At 48.3% G+C, this 14,842-nt stretch overlaps 1 non-coding gene across 1 annotated transcript; it reads left to right on the forward strand.

The window, feature by feature from the left end:
• The first annotated feature begins 8,259 nt into the window (after positions 1–8,259).
• On the forward strand, positions 8,260–8,341 carry Trnas-gcu (transfer RNA serine (anticodon GCU)). Its single transcript has one exon. It is a non-coding gene; the product is annotated as a tRNA-Ser (tRNA).
• Positions 8,342–14,842: the final 6,501 nt, after the last annotated feature.

Here is a 14,842-nt window from a genome sequence, read left to right on the forward strand (position 1 = left end):
CTGCCTGCTAGAGCGAGGTAAGTCTTTTGGCGTTTTCGTGAAGGTAATAGTGGAGTAAGGAGCTAGGAGGCGGGTACTGTTGAGAGGTCCTTGGGAAGTGCGACCAGCGGGTACGGTTACCTTAAATTGCTTGGGCATAGGACCACAGTTCCGGCCGAACTTCTTGCCCCTCTATTTTCCTCCACCGCCTGTGAAGACCTTGTTCTGTGGGTAAAATAGGTGTACGGGGGGAACCTTGAGACCGGAGAGTCGTAGGATTTCGGGTTAAGGGGGTAGATGAATTTTGGTCAACTTAGGCAAAGTAAAAGGATAAGGGGGATAGCAGCCTCACCTGAGAGGGAGACTAGGGAGCACGTAGAACAAGGAAGGGAATTGGGGGTTAAGCCTAAAGCCCCGACGGGAGCCTGCGTAGACGCAGGGACTCAGACTTCGCCCACGATCGGCCATTCGGCTTCAAACCTTGGAGCTGAATCTCAGAAACCGGTCGGGAGCGTAGGTGCACAGACTCAGGTTGTCTGTAATTACCAGAGGTTGCGAGAGCAACAGAAACCTCGGGATAGTGGGATAGGAGAGCAGACGGTAGTCGAGCCGGAGAGCACCGGTGAGGAAGTAGGTGGGAGAGAACATGCGTCAACGTACCCACTTTTCCTCGACAGTAAGTCGGCCAGTAGGGGCGAGTTAGTTGAGGGTGCAATAGAGGGAACGGTCGCCGAATCCCTGCAGTGGGACTCGGGAGATTTGCGCGAGGTTTTGGCGGAACCGGGACCTTCAGAAGGAGAGGCTAGCGGAGACTTGGGCTCAAGCTTCCGGGGGGCAAGCTTCCGGGGTTGGAGAGGTCCTAACGATTCTTCGGGAGGTTCGCCTGTAGAGACTTCTAGTGACGAAGGGGAGACCAGCGGCGAAGTTGATAGTAGCACCGTCCCTTTCCCCTTACCACAGCTCGCAATGGACCAGCGGGCACCGGCCCCTCAGCTGAAGTATCGTTCTCCTCCAATTTTCTGCGGGAAAAAGGAGGAGGATGCGGCCGATTGGTTGGAGCGCTACGAGAGTACTGCTCAGTACAACCGCTGGGGGAATACCGAGAAGGCCGAAATTTTGGAATGCATTTGGATGGAGCGGCTCGTAAGTGGTTTCTTTGCTCGGGCGCTCCCACGGATTGGGAGGATACTCCAGCGGTGGCAGCGGCACCGGGGGTAGCGGCTGTCCCGGCAGTGCCCGGATTGCGAACGAGATTCCTAGCGGAATTTCAGTCGCAGCATTATGGCCGCTATCAAGAAGCTAGACTGCGGCAGCGTAAGCAGGGCATCGAGGAATCGGGAGTAGAATACTTTTACGACGTAATCGACTTATGTCGTAAGGTGGATCCGGGGATGTCTAAGGAGGCAAAAGTAGACTATCTGTTTAGGGGGCTGAAGCCCACCTTGCTGGAGAAGATTTGGATAGTTAGCCCCAAAACGTCCGCAGAATTTTTGGCAGCCCTAAAATTGCACTCCGAGGCCTCGGAATTAGCTAATCGACCCGACTGGGCCATTAGCGTCCTGGGCGCTGCGAAGGGTGGGGCACCACCCAAGCAAGATACGAAAGACGAGTTACGCGACTTAGTGCTTGAGTTAAAGGCGGAACTCGCTGAATTGAAGCGGGCAGCGGAGAAGATGAATGACAAAAAGAGGGAGCCGGCGCGCAAGCAGCCGGATGGGGGACGCGACGACCCGCAGGAGGATAGAAAGGGGAGCCGGAAGGACGACCGAAGAGACGGGTCGCGACCAGATGGGGCAAACCGTGAGAAGAAGGTCGAAAGTCGCGAAGCCCGAGACAGCGATAGCATGAGCGTCGGGATGGTCTCGACCGACGAGGACGAAGCCCAGGAACCAACGGTCCTACTTATAGACTCCTCTCGTTTAATTACGGAAACTGTAACCTGTCAGGGAGTGGATATTCGGGCCGTAATCGACACAGGCGCCGTGATATCGGTGGCGTCTCCTGATTTACAGCAGAGGCTACGGAGAGAACGGGTAGAGTGGGATGGGCCGTCGGTGGTGATGGTAAATGGTCAGAAGGCCCCTCCGTTAGGGGCTATGGAGTTAGAGATCGAGCACCAGGGCAAAAAGGCCAGCGGTCAAGTACTAGTACTCGAGATGAGAGGCATCGAGTTGCTGCTAGGGAATGATTTCCTTAGCCAGTTTAAAAGATTGCAAATTAACTATGATGCGGAACGCCCGGAGTTGTTGCTAGGGAGCCTAGTGGAAGAGTTGGCCGAAGAGGCGGAGCGCAGATCGAGACCGAAGATAGTAGCCAAGAAAGCTAGAATGCTCCCTCCCCGGGCCATCGTGCCCGTAGAGATTGAACCTGCGAATTTGGGGGAAGCAACTTGGATGATTGAGCCCTCTGAGCATCTCTCGCGGGTTAAGGGAGTTACCACTGGGAAGGTGCTAGTGTCGGCTGACCCCCTACTCGATCGCGTGCTCATCGTAAATTGGGCTAGCCGCCAAACGTACTTGCGGGAGGGCACGGTGTTGGGCCAGATGGAGATCGTCGATTCCACGGTGGTACCCATTGAGGGAGCTGGGCAGCAGAATGGAGAGGAAGGGGCGGCTACCCCGCTAACGCCCGAGGAGGTCCATCCCGACTCTTCGGAGACGGGGCACATCCCCCGCGAAGCCTTTAGAAAACAAGTTTCGACAGACCTCCCTGCCGCTGAAACTGAAAAGCTGGTGGACGTACTCGAGGAGTTCAACACCTGTTTTGCGTTGAGAGATGGTGAACTAGGGATGTGCCGAGAGGCTGAGCACCGCATTAACACGGGGACCGCAGCACCCGTTCATCAACCACCCTACAAAAGCGCGTGGAAAGAAAGGGCAATAGTCCAGGAACAGGTCGACCAAATGCTAAAAAAAGGGGTGATCGAGCGCTCCAGCAGCCCCTGGGCCTCGCCTGTGGTTCTCGTGAAGAAAAAGGATGGAAGCTGGCGGTTTTGTGTCGACTATCGTCGGCTGAACTCCATCTCAGTGAGGGACGTGTACCCTTTGCCGAGAATTGAGGAGACGCTGTCGCGTATGGGAAATGCCTGTATTTTTAGCACCATCGACCTTGAGAGCGGGTACTGGCAGGTACCCCTCCACGAGGCCGACAAAGAAAAGACCGCGTTCGTTACCCCCGACGGCCTGTACCAGTTCCTGGTAATGCCGTTTGGGCTAGCTTCAGCCCCCGGAACCTTCCAACGGATGATGGATTTAGTCCTGGCCGGACTCAGGTGGTCGATCTGCCTCGTCTACCTGGATGACATCATTATCTACGCTTCCGGAGTGAGAGAACATTTAAGCCGAGTCCGCCAAGTTCTGACCGCCTTACAAAGTGCGGGCTTAAAGATCAAGCTAGTCAAGTGCCAGTTTGGAGCCAGTGAGATCAAAGCTCTTGGCCACGTAATCAGTGGGCTAGGTGTCCGCCCTGATCCCGACAAAATTAATGCCATTGTCAACTTTCCCGTTCCTTCCTATTTCAATAAACCGAGCGAAAGGTTGAAATGCGTACGTAGCTTCGTTGGGTTGTGTTCTTATTACCGTAGGTTTATCCCTCAGTTCGCCCAGTCAGCAAAGCCGCTTACGGACCTGTTTAAAAAAGGAGGTTGTTTTGCGTGGGAAGCACCCCAGGAAGCGAGTTTCTTTTCTTTGAAGCAGGCGTTGACTCGAGCTGCAATTTTAGCCTACCCCGATTTTGATAGGCCTTTTGAAATTCACCCTGACGCTTGTGACTACGGCCTAGGGGCCGTACTGCTACAACGCTTCGATAATGTGGAGAGGCCGTTGGCCTACGCGAGTCGACTACTGTCTAAAAGTGAAAGTAACTATTCCATCACCGAGAAGGAGTGCTTAGCCTTGGTGTGGGCCGTGAAGAAGTTTCGCAGTTACATCTGGGGCATGGAAACTTTGGTGGTAACCGACCACCACGCTCTTTGTTGGTTGTTGACAAAGAAGGACTTAGCAGGGCGCCTAGCCCGTTGGAGGCTCCAGCTCCAAGAATTCTTGCTACGCATCGTTCATCGGAACGGGAGATTACATTCCGACGCGGACGCTCTCTCTCGTTACCCGACGGACTCTCCGCAAGAACTAGACGAAGATTTGCAGTGCATGGTTGCTGCCCTGAGTGTCGACCTGGAAGGCAAAAGTACGTTACAGTGCGCCCAGAAAAATGAGTGGAAGCTTGTATTTGCTGAATTGGAAAAGGGGAAACCATACCCCCAATATCGTCTTAGGGATGGACTGCTATATCGTGCAAAAGTCATGGAGGACGGTCTTCTCTTACGTCTGTGTGTTCCCTAACCCTTCAGAGAAGAAGTGATGCGTGCTTGTCATCACGACATTACTGCTGGCCACTTGGGACTCACGCGGACACTACACAAGATCCAGGCCCGGTATTATTGGCCAGGCATGGGAGAGGATATCCGTGATTTCCTGCGGAAGTGTCGCGAGTGTCAATCGCGCAAGCCGGTATACCAGCGTCCGGCTGGATTCATGGAAATCCAGCAAAGTGAGCGTCCCTTCGAGAGACTGGGGATGGACATTTTAGGTCCCTTCCCTCTGTCAAAAACCGGTAATACCAACATCATTGTTGCCGTTGACTACGTTACTAAGTGGGCAGAGACTAAAGCCCTGCCGAGAGCAGACGCCGCAGAGGTGGCTGACTTTTTGGTGAAAAATGTGTTGTTACGGCATGGAGCCCCTCGTAAATTGACAACCGACCAAGGGCGCTGCTTTATGGCGGAGGTGACGCAGAAGGTGCTACAGGCGATGGAAACCAACCATACGCCCACCACAGCATACCGGCCCCAGGCGAATGGGTTGGTCGAGCGGCTAAATCATACTCTAGCCGATATGCTATCTATGTACGTTAGTGCGGATCACCGGGATTGGGATGAATCCTTACCGTTTGTAACCTTCGCCTACAATACCAGCCGCCAGGAAAGCACGGGGAGGACCCCTTTTTACCTCGTCTATGGAAGGGAGGCTTTCCTCCCTATCGACGGTGCCTTGGGTTCCGACCCCAATCTTGTTCCTCCTCGCGACCGGGACCCCACGGAATGGGCCTTGGAAAGGTTACAACGAGCGCGTCAGGACGTACAGAGGCTGAGCGCTGCCGCACATAAAAAGCAGAAGGTGCGGTACGACGAGGGACGCCGAGAAGCCCCGACTTACCTGCCTGGTGAAGAGGTATTAATTTACAAACCGATCCGGAAGGTAGGGAAGTCGGAGAAGCTTCTGCATCGCTGGTTTGGGCCGTACACGGTTGTGCGCCAAACCACTCCCAGCAACTATGAGGTCAAGCTCGGCAAGTCCCCAAGATCCGAAATTGTACATGTGGAACGGATCAAGCCTTTCGTCGACTATGTGAGTCCTAGGCCCCAGGTGCAAGTCACCAGTGCTATGGGCATCGGCGATCAACCAGGGGAGACTTCTCCGCGTCGCCGACCCCGGGCCCACACTGAAAACCGGGCACCCGAACAACCACCGGAGCAGCCACCGCTCGCGGAGTCCACCCTTCCGCGATCGGCCACCCCGCCCGATGGAGAGGGAGGTGGAGGCCTCCGACGTTCCGCGAGGATCCGGGCGGCCAGAAAAACATTCCTGTTGACCTTCCCGCTCCTGCTTATCCTCACGGTGATAGGGGAGTTTAAGCATGCCTCAACTAAAGAAGTAGTGGCTTATCAAGGAGTGATCTTTAAATCCGAGGGGGAAGTGTCGTTCTCCGACTCCGAATGGGTCGTGGCCACCGACCTTACGTTCGACCACCTGACAACCATGATGAAGACCTTACACGAGTGGCTCGAGGTGAAAGTGGATACTATGGCTAATCGTCATAATGGCCCTAGAGACAAATTTAAGCTGACGCTACAACAACATGTGAAGGGGAGGGCCCTAGTAGAGTTAGGGAAGTTACGGCGTTGTAGCCAACGTTTTAGTGACCTAAAAACAGCCGTTAACCTGCAAGCAGCGAGGCGGAAGCGAGGATTAATTGACGGAAGTGGTAAAGTACTCAATTGGCTCTTCGGAGTGTCCACGCAGGAGGACCTCGAACATGTCCATGGTCGCCTGGAAAAATTGTCCACGGAGACTACCTCAATAGTGCATGCTTTGGAAATCCACGCATCTCTCATAAATGAGACATTGTGGGAAACGAAAGCAGTAGCTGATGCTGTGAATGAGCTACAGACTGCTTTCGCGCAAATCGAGAGAGAAACCTGGATATTAGACCAAAAAATTGAAGGAGTCGCCCGAGAAATGGAGACATATTGGATAGCAATCACGAGAGTGGAGGATGCTTCTCGGCAGGTGGAGTCCGCCCTCGCCTGGCTTGATGAAGAACTGAACAGCTTTTCGGTTGGCATAGCTACTATGTCCATGGGGCGGCTTCCGGTTACTCTTTTTCCTCCATTACAAGTGCAAGCGGTGCTGAAGGAAATCAAGGCGGTTCTACCTCCAGGCTGGTCGTTGAGCCCATCCATCCAGAACGGGGATATCTGGAAGGTGTACACGGAAGCGAAAGTGGTTGTAGCCACCGTAGGTAACTACCTCCGCATTTTCATGCACTTACCCGTGTTCGAATTCCCTTTCAGATTTACGCTGTATGAGGTCATCAGCTTGCCGCGTCCCATCGGTAATGCCACGCTAGGTGCTCAGTTTGAGCCCCTTCCCCCATTTCTTGCCGTGGCCGGTGATAGTCAGGCTTTTGTGGAATTGTCGGTGTCCGACTCTGCCCGCTGTGTGACCTCCCCTACGTCCATCTGCCCAATCAGCCGAGCAGTAAATAGGAAACACCGGGAGCCAAGTTGCGCAATGGCGCTGTTTCTGAAGGACGAGGTGCGAAGCCGCCTTCACTGCAAAACTAAGCTTTCGCCCTGGAGAGGCCAACAAACGGTGTATCTAGGTCACCGTAGGTGGGGTTATTCCACGACACAAGAGATGACTATAACGTTCACCTGTCCACACGAACGCGGGAGACCGAACACCGTTATTAAGAAAGAAGCGTTTGATGTCTTCGAGGTACCAATGTCGTGTTCTGCACATACGGACGATTGGATTTTTCAAGCAAGCTTCAGAAAAAATGTCAAACATGCACTCAGCAACAACACTCTACCGACTATGACGCAGCTCGAAAATTTGGGTCCACTTCTAACGGAGACTGCCGAAGAAGAAACTACATCGCCCGACGAAAAAAATGGTGCGCCTAAGAAGCTCCTACTATCGCGCCGCGCTAAGTTTCAGAGCCGCATTTCACTCATGGGTGAACACTTGCGCGTGATTGAAGAGGAAGAGAAAGCAAGAGTGGCTATGGAGTTCGACCGCTCCGTCGGGTTCCGATATCCCTACGAAATAGTTGTCGCGATAGCCGGGTTGTTGCTGGGCTTTGGGACTTTGTTATTTTTCGGCCGGCGTGCATATCAGTTGTCGCTCGCCAGCGTTACCCAACGCATAGTCGATCTAGAAAGCCGACTAGCTGTACACGAGGCAGATGTAGAAGGGCGACTGTAGTTCGACCCTCCAAATACAGAAAAACTTTGTTTAGTCTCGCTTCGTGTCGTTATTATTATGTTTACCCCTTTTATTCCCTTATATGTAGTCTGCCCGATACTTGATGTGTAGTTTTTCTGCTGTTAAAGGTAGCGTCGTGCATTTGTTTTACGTCATGTAGGTCTAGGTCTTCGCCCGTCTAGTTTCTGCCCGCGGGACAATGCGATCGGGACGAGTCGCAGGCTGAGGAGGGGGATGTAGCGAATGATTTCTTGCTAGTTCAAGAAACACGAGAGTGGCGTGGGAGAGAGCTTCCACGCCCGTTCTCACCCTCCGTTATGGCTGTAACGGAGAGACTCACCATCCGTTGGAGATGATCCTCTTTCTCCATCCGATCGCTTAAGCCTTGGATGGACGGAACATGCGGCCACGGGAAATAGCCCGGGCAGAGTAGTGGGGGCAGTCAGTCTTTTGGTGTTAATCAGTCCAGTTAGTCGATTTGTGTTGGTCTATGTGTTTTAACGTGCGCGCTTCTACCCTTAGTGTATCCAGTTTTTCTCCCTTGTAATGTTATCTTCCTAGTGACATACTGTGTGTAGTTGGTTGATCGAAGCCCTCTAATAAACGTTTTTCCCAGATCGCTCGTTACAATATTCTATAATTCAAATATTGTGCATACATGCCCAATGCTGGGAATGTTTATTGAAAAAAGGCTTACGGTTCATTGTTACTCGAGTAAAATTGTAATCAGTTTGTGGACGAGGTGACCGAGCGGTTAAGGTGATGGACTGCTAATCCATTGTGCATTGCACGCGTGGGTTCGAATCCCATCTTCGTCGTGATCATTTAATCCTCCAATTGATACCGAAATTTATGGAATACTTACGAAATTATAATCGCAATAAAACCGTTGGTTTCTTCGTGAAACTTACAGGGTCGAACTTATATTACATGGTTACATGGTGTAATGGTTAGCACTTCAGACTTTGACTCTGAAAATCTGAGTTCGATTCTAAGTAGGACCTGAGACAGTGAAGCCAACGACAAACATTTTTGAACACTACTGTAACGAAGCCGAATATACTACTTTAACTTTTTCTCGCTTTTGCTTCAGTAGTGAATACAAGTCTGGGCACGACAATTGCAACACTATGTACGCAGTGCAGCTGACCCAAATGAACACCTGCAGCTGACTCACGCAGACGATACGCCCCAACACCACGCCACATCGAACGGCATCCTCTGATTGGCTGCACGCGTGAGTTACACAAGCTCCGCCCAATCACGCCACTTTTGCAAGATGCAAAGTTTCGTGATGAACCCAGCTATTGATGAAGATCAGACAAGTAGTTGCAGCCGAGACAAGTAGTTGCAGCCGAGACAAGTAGTTGCCTTAAGCCTATCTTCCTTGCCTTATTGAGTAGTATTGTGTCTTAGTTAATGTTTCCATACTTAAACCTTGAATAAAATCTCGTTCTCGTCCCAAGGTTTTCGGACATTGTTGTCCACTCTAAAGTGTCTGAACTCTTGTCGTGTACCGCTTGTGTAGAAGCCGAATTCCAAGTTCGCCTTGTGTCGTTTCTCTTCCATTCTTTCACTCGTGAGTTCACGGTAAGACCCCCTGGTTATTTGTTCTTTCTTTTAACTGTTTCCTCAAATGTTCCTTCTTATCTGTTACTCTCTTATCTTTTTAATTCTTGTATCTTAGCTATAATAAACACAGACGTCATTGTGGGTAAAAACGCCTCTGAGTTCAATATCATTTTATTGTCTTAATTCCGTAAAGTTCATCTTCCCACACGGGAAGATGCTTTACATTATGGTGGCAGCGGTTTCTCGAACTCAACCACAATGACGGATGATGTTATTTCTGGCGGACATAGGATACCTCGCACGCCTGTAAGCACCCCCCTTGTTCCCCTAACGCCAGTGGTACAAATAACCGACGAAACAGTTGCTAAGTTAATTGATTTTGAGAAACTATCAGGTCGTTCTACGTCCACGTTAGATAAGTTTCAGGGCTGTAAAGCGTCAGAAGCAGACACTGAGGCCGTTAAGAAATCTGCTTCCCCTGTTTTGAAACCTGAAGTGCAGACAGATAATACTCAGTTACGTAAATTACGGTCGAATCCTGCTTATGAGGAAGTCGCTCCGTTCGTTAAACCCACCAATAAACAAACTGGTACACGTGCTAAGTCTACTGCCGCTTCCACTCAACGTCCACGATCGGTTTATGCTAAGTTCTTTTCTCGTCTTGCTCCTCCAAAATCACCTACGAAAAGCGAATCAAAGGCTAGTCTCCTCTCGAGTACTCTTTTAAGCTTCTTTCAAAAGAAAAGCCCAGTGAATGGACGATCACCTCAACTTGAGTCTCCATCACCTATACCACGAGATCCAGAGCAATCCATCCACAGTATTTCCGACGCCGTCGAGTCCAATTCCGTCCCTGATATTAGCACTCAAGTGCCTGAAGGAGAGGGTGTTGGACTTCCAGTCACACGACCCGAAAATTTGGGACCAGCTGAACCGGCTACTGAACGATTTCGGGCTGAGGGACCGCCCCCTGGGCAAACCGCAGTTGCTGACGGACGTGGAGACGCCGACAATATTCCTGAAATACTTAGCTGTGATTCAGCGGGCAGATAAAGCGGACGACGCGGAAGGCGGATCAACAGGCGTCCGAGTTGACGACGTCCTTTACGATGTATGCGAGGCAGTTTACGACGTTCCTGCTAGGACAGACGTACAGCATAGAGGAACTACAGACGCTCGTACCAGCGAACGACACGACCCTCTTCGGCTTTGTGCCGAGAGCGACGACGCAAATCAGCGAGGAGGAGAGGCGATACGAGTTTCTGATCCTGGAAACGTTCGAATTCTCGATCCACCTAGAGAAAACCTTGTTGGAATTCCAGCTGTCTCTTCTCACGGCAATACTAAACCTACTCTCGTTCATAAGAAAACTACAATCAATCACCAGCTTGGAATCACTGTTACCCGAACTGATACTCCTCGGGAACAGATTGACCCACTTCCGGAGAGTGGCAAGACCGTGCCACAAGCAGCTATCGGCCATCGTCAAAGACCTCCTCGCCCAGACTGCCAAAGAATTGAAACAGTTGCTATCGTCCATTCGGGAAACCCAGGAAGTGCTGGAAATTACCCCAACTTGTCCGACATCATCACAGCAGAACGACAAGCGCAAGACAGAACGACTACGATTCCGAAACCGTCGATACCACTGACCGACAACAATATTGGCGAATTCCGGCCAGTTTCGAACCGCATTCCGGGCACCACGCAATCTCGCCATCAAAGGGCTCGAAACTCTCCTATAACTTTTTTTACCAACAATATGGCTTACTCTTATTCCCCTACCAGGGCAGCTACGGTAAACGATTTAAATGATTTACAAAACAACCAGCATAACTTTTCACGCTTACAATTACTTCCTCCCTTCTCCGGTAGTCCAATTACTCGCTTTGACTCTTGGCTAGAATCTTTTGAGAGTATAGTTGATGGGGCAAGATGGTCTGAAAGAAAGATTATTCAGATGATGCGAGCAAAATTAACGGATAACGCTTTTTCACTCATACAAACCTTAATTAAACAGCATCCATACGACTATGGCTCCATTAAAACGGCTTTGCTCGATCACTTTCACGGGGATCAAAATGTTGATGTATACATTAAGAAATTCAATAAAGCTAAACGTAAACCTGGGGAAAAAATTGTAGATTATGCTCATCGTCTACAAGAAATTTTTAAAAAGGCATACCCTGATGGTTATATGGAAAAATCTTTCGCAGTTATTCTCATGCAGAAATTTATCGATGGATTGGATTCAAAATTGCAAGCTAAGGTCAGATATAAGGAATTCAAAGATTTTCACGAGCTCGTAGCAGCAACTCGCGTTTACGCCGTTCGGCTGGAAGCCTTGGAAACAGACACTGAGAGGCATGAATTTGTTAGGGCAATTGACGAGTCATTTAGCACAAAAAATTCGGAATTAAAAGAACTTAAGCAAATGTTAAGTGACCAGAAAGGAATTGTAAGCAGAGCCGTTGCCAATATTCGCCATAGCCAAAAGCAAGGGGATAATCCAAAGTCGGACAAAGATGAGATCAAGGATGTTCTTCACGAACTCATACAGGCTGTTAATCGACTCCAGCAAGATAGGAAAGATTACTCTGCGGCTACACCAGGCACTCCTTATAGGAAACAAGTTTCATTCCAATTGAATAACGCCAATCAAGACAGAAACTGGAGGCCTCCCCAGCATCGTCCCAGTAACAATTATAATAATAATAATAATTTTAATCCTAACCCTTACCAACACCAACCTTCTCGATTTCCAAACAGACCGACGCCAGTTGCGTCCTCTTCATCGAGGCCACCTAGCAATAATAATAATAACAGGTCAGATCAGCAGACCATAACGTGTAATTTTTGTGGTTACCGCGGTCACACTCAGTCCAATTGTCGTCAATTTCAGCGTCACACTCTGGAACAAGCCCAGCCTCCAATCTGCTATTCCTGTCGAGAAATTGGGCATAAGTCTAATATTTGTCCAAAATATAGGAATTCGCAAAGACCTAATATTCCAGGGCCCCCTCAACACCAGGGAAACCAGTAGCTATGAACTGTAGCTTCGGGTCAGTTGATAACGAGCCTCATACTAAACCCCGACAAGTCGCAAAATTAACCACTATTACGAATGAATCGACCCCTAGAATTCCATTGAAAATTTTTCAGATCCCGTTACAAGCACTATTTGATACAGGCGCGTCTAAAAGTATTATCCATGAGAGATTATTTAATAAGTTACCCCCTAGAGGTCAGGTGATCTGCAGTCAGCTTGACTTCGATTTATATGATGTAGGGGAGAAAAAATTACATACGCTGGGAAGAGTTATTTTACCCGTACGATACGGAGAAACAGTTTTTGAGCAAGAATTTATTGTAACTAATGGTGTTTCTGAGGACTGTATCCTTGGATGGGATGCAATCCAGAAGCACGGATTTCGGCTTGACGGAGAAGCCAGGAGCATTTACCTAGCGAGGGATGAGCAGGGATCAGCCATCTCTGAGGTACCCGACATGGCAGTTACTACGGTCAAAAAGACGACGCTATTTCGTCAGACGTCGATAGTAATTGCAGCGGAAATGAAGGGTTCATTTCCGTATGTCCCACAAAATACAGCATTTATATTTACCCCAGCAAAAGATCTGCCAGCAGGCATTTATATCGAAGAATTTATCGGCAATGTATCGGGAGATGGAACTTATAAAATTTTGGTCGAGAATCATTCACTACATCAAATCAAAATTCCTAGAAACACTAAATTAGGCATAATTGACATAGTTGGAAGTGTTATCGGAAAAATTTCTTTAGCGAAATTAGAAGATAATCCTAAACCAGTAATTGAGCCAATTTTACTCACAGAAGTAGATTCCGAATTTCAAGAACCGCTTTCAAAATTATTAATCGACTTTCACGACTTGTTCGCGTCCAAAGATTCAGAATTAGGAAACACCAACCTTATAAAACATACGATTGATACACAAGGACGAGGCCCCATTCGACAACGCCCATACAGAGTAACAAATAACCAAAGGAAATTATTAGATGATAAAATTCAAGAAATGCTTGATGCAGATGTAATTCAATATTCGCATTCCCCATGGGCTTCACCCGTGGTTTTAGTAGAAAAGAAGTGTGGAGAAGTAAGATTTTGTGTTGATTATAGAAAATTGAATAGCATTACGAAAAAAGATTCATTCCCTATGCCTAGAATAGACGAAACATTAGACAAATTATATGGGAAGAAATTTTTCACAACTCTTGACTTAGCTTCAGGCTATTGGCAAATTCAAATTGATGATCCAGCTATTGAAAAAACAGCGTTTGTGGTAGAAAACAACCTCTACGAGTTTAAACGTATGGCATTTGGCTTGTGAAATGCACCTGCCACATTCCAACGGCTAATGAATTACGTACTGAAAGACGTTTTGGGAAGTAAAGCATTAGTTTATTTGGATGATGTTATAATCTTTTCCGACACTTTCGAAGATCATTTACGTGATATTCGAGAAATTTTTGAATTATTACGAGATGCCAATCTGAAATTGAAACTCAAGAAATGCCAGTTTATTAAACGCTCAGTAAATTATCTAGGTCACGTAATATCGACCGATGGTATTAAGCCTGATCCGAGCAAAATTGACAAAATAGTCAATTATAAAACACCGACTTCAGTCGACGAAATCAGATCATTTCTCGGATTAGCTGGATACTACAGAAGATTTATTAAAGATTTTGGATCGATTGCCAAACCGTTAACTCGTTTAACTCATAAAGATCTTAGCAGGAAGCCTTTTAGTTGGGGACCTGAGGAACAAGTTGCTTTCGAGAAATTGCGCAATTCTCTAGTAACGCCACCAGTTCTTGCTTACCCCAATTTCAATGAAAAATTTATCCTTTTCACCGATGCCTGCGATTACGGCATTGGAGCAGTGCTATCTCAAATTCAAAATGGCCAGGAACATCCCATAGCCTACTCCAGTAGACAGTTAACAAAAGCAGAATCGAATTATAGTACGACAGAGAAGGAAGCCTTAGCAGTCGTAGATGCCATTAAGCATTTTAGGCATTATCTATTGGATAAACCTTTTGAAATTATTAGTGACCACCGTCCCTTGCAATGGCTTAAAGAACAAAAAGATAATAATGGTAGATTAGGTAGATGGGCTATACTATTGGCCGCAACGAATTATGAATTAAAATATAGGCCGGGACGTGTCCACCAAAACGCGGATTGCCTGTCACGCTTAAAAGTAGCCAGTATCCAAACTGAAAGCAAAATTACCTTAATTTGCGAGAAACAATTGGAAGACGACCTTTGCATAGCCATTCGTAATTATTTGGATAACGGAGAACTCGAGGAATCTTTTCTTCAATCTAAGCCGGATTGGGTTAAAGAAATTGATTATTTCGAAGTTATTGATGGTACACTTTACCGGCACGTGCTGCCACCTGCCGATAGCAAAAGAAACGAAACTAACCATCAGTTAGTCTTGCCTGCATCGTTACGCCATCTAGTGCTCAAGGAATTACATGACGCACCGATGGGCGGACATTTAGCTTTTTATAAAACCTATTTGAAAATAAAGAATCATTATTATTGGCCAAATATGAGAAAGGAAATTAAAGAATACTGCCAGGCTTGTGTGGTGTGCACCGCCAACACTTCTTCAACATATAGGGCAATATTGCACCCTCATGAAATAGCTAAAGCTCCTTTCCAAGTCATTGGGATGGACTTTTTGGGCCCAATTAC

This window comes from Daphnia carinata, chromosome 2, assembly GCF_022539665.2.
Source record: "Daphnia carinata strain CSIRO-1 chromosome 2, CSIRO_AGI_Dcar_HiC_V3, whole genome shotgun sequence".
NCBI classification, from domain to species: Eukaryota; Metazoa; Arthropoda; class Branchiopoda; order Diplostraca; family Daphniidae; genus Daphnia; species Daphnia carinata.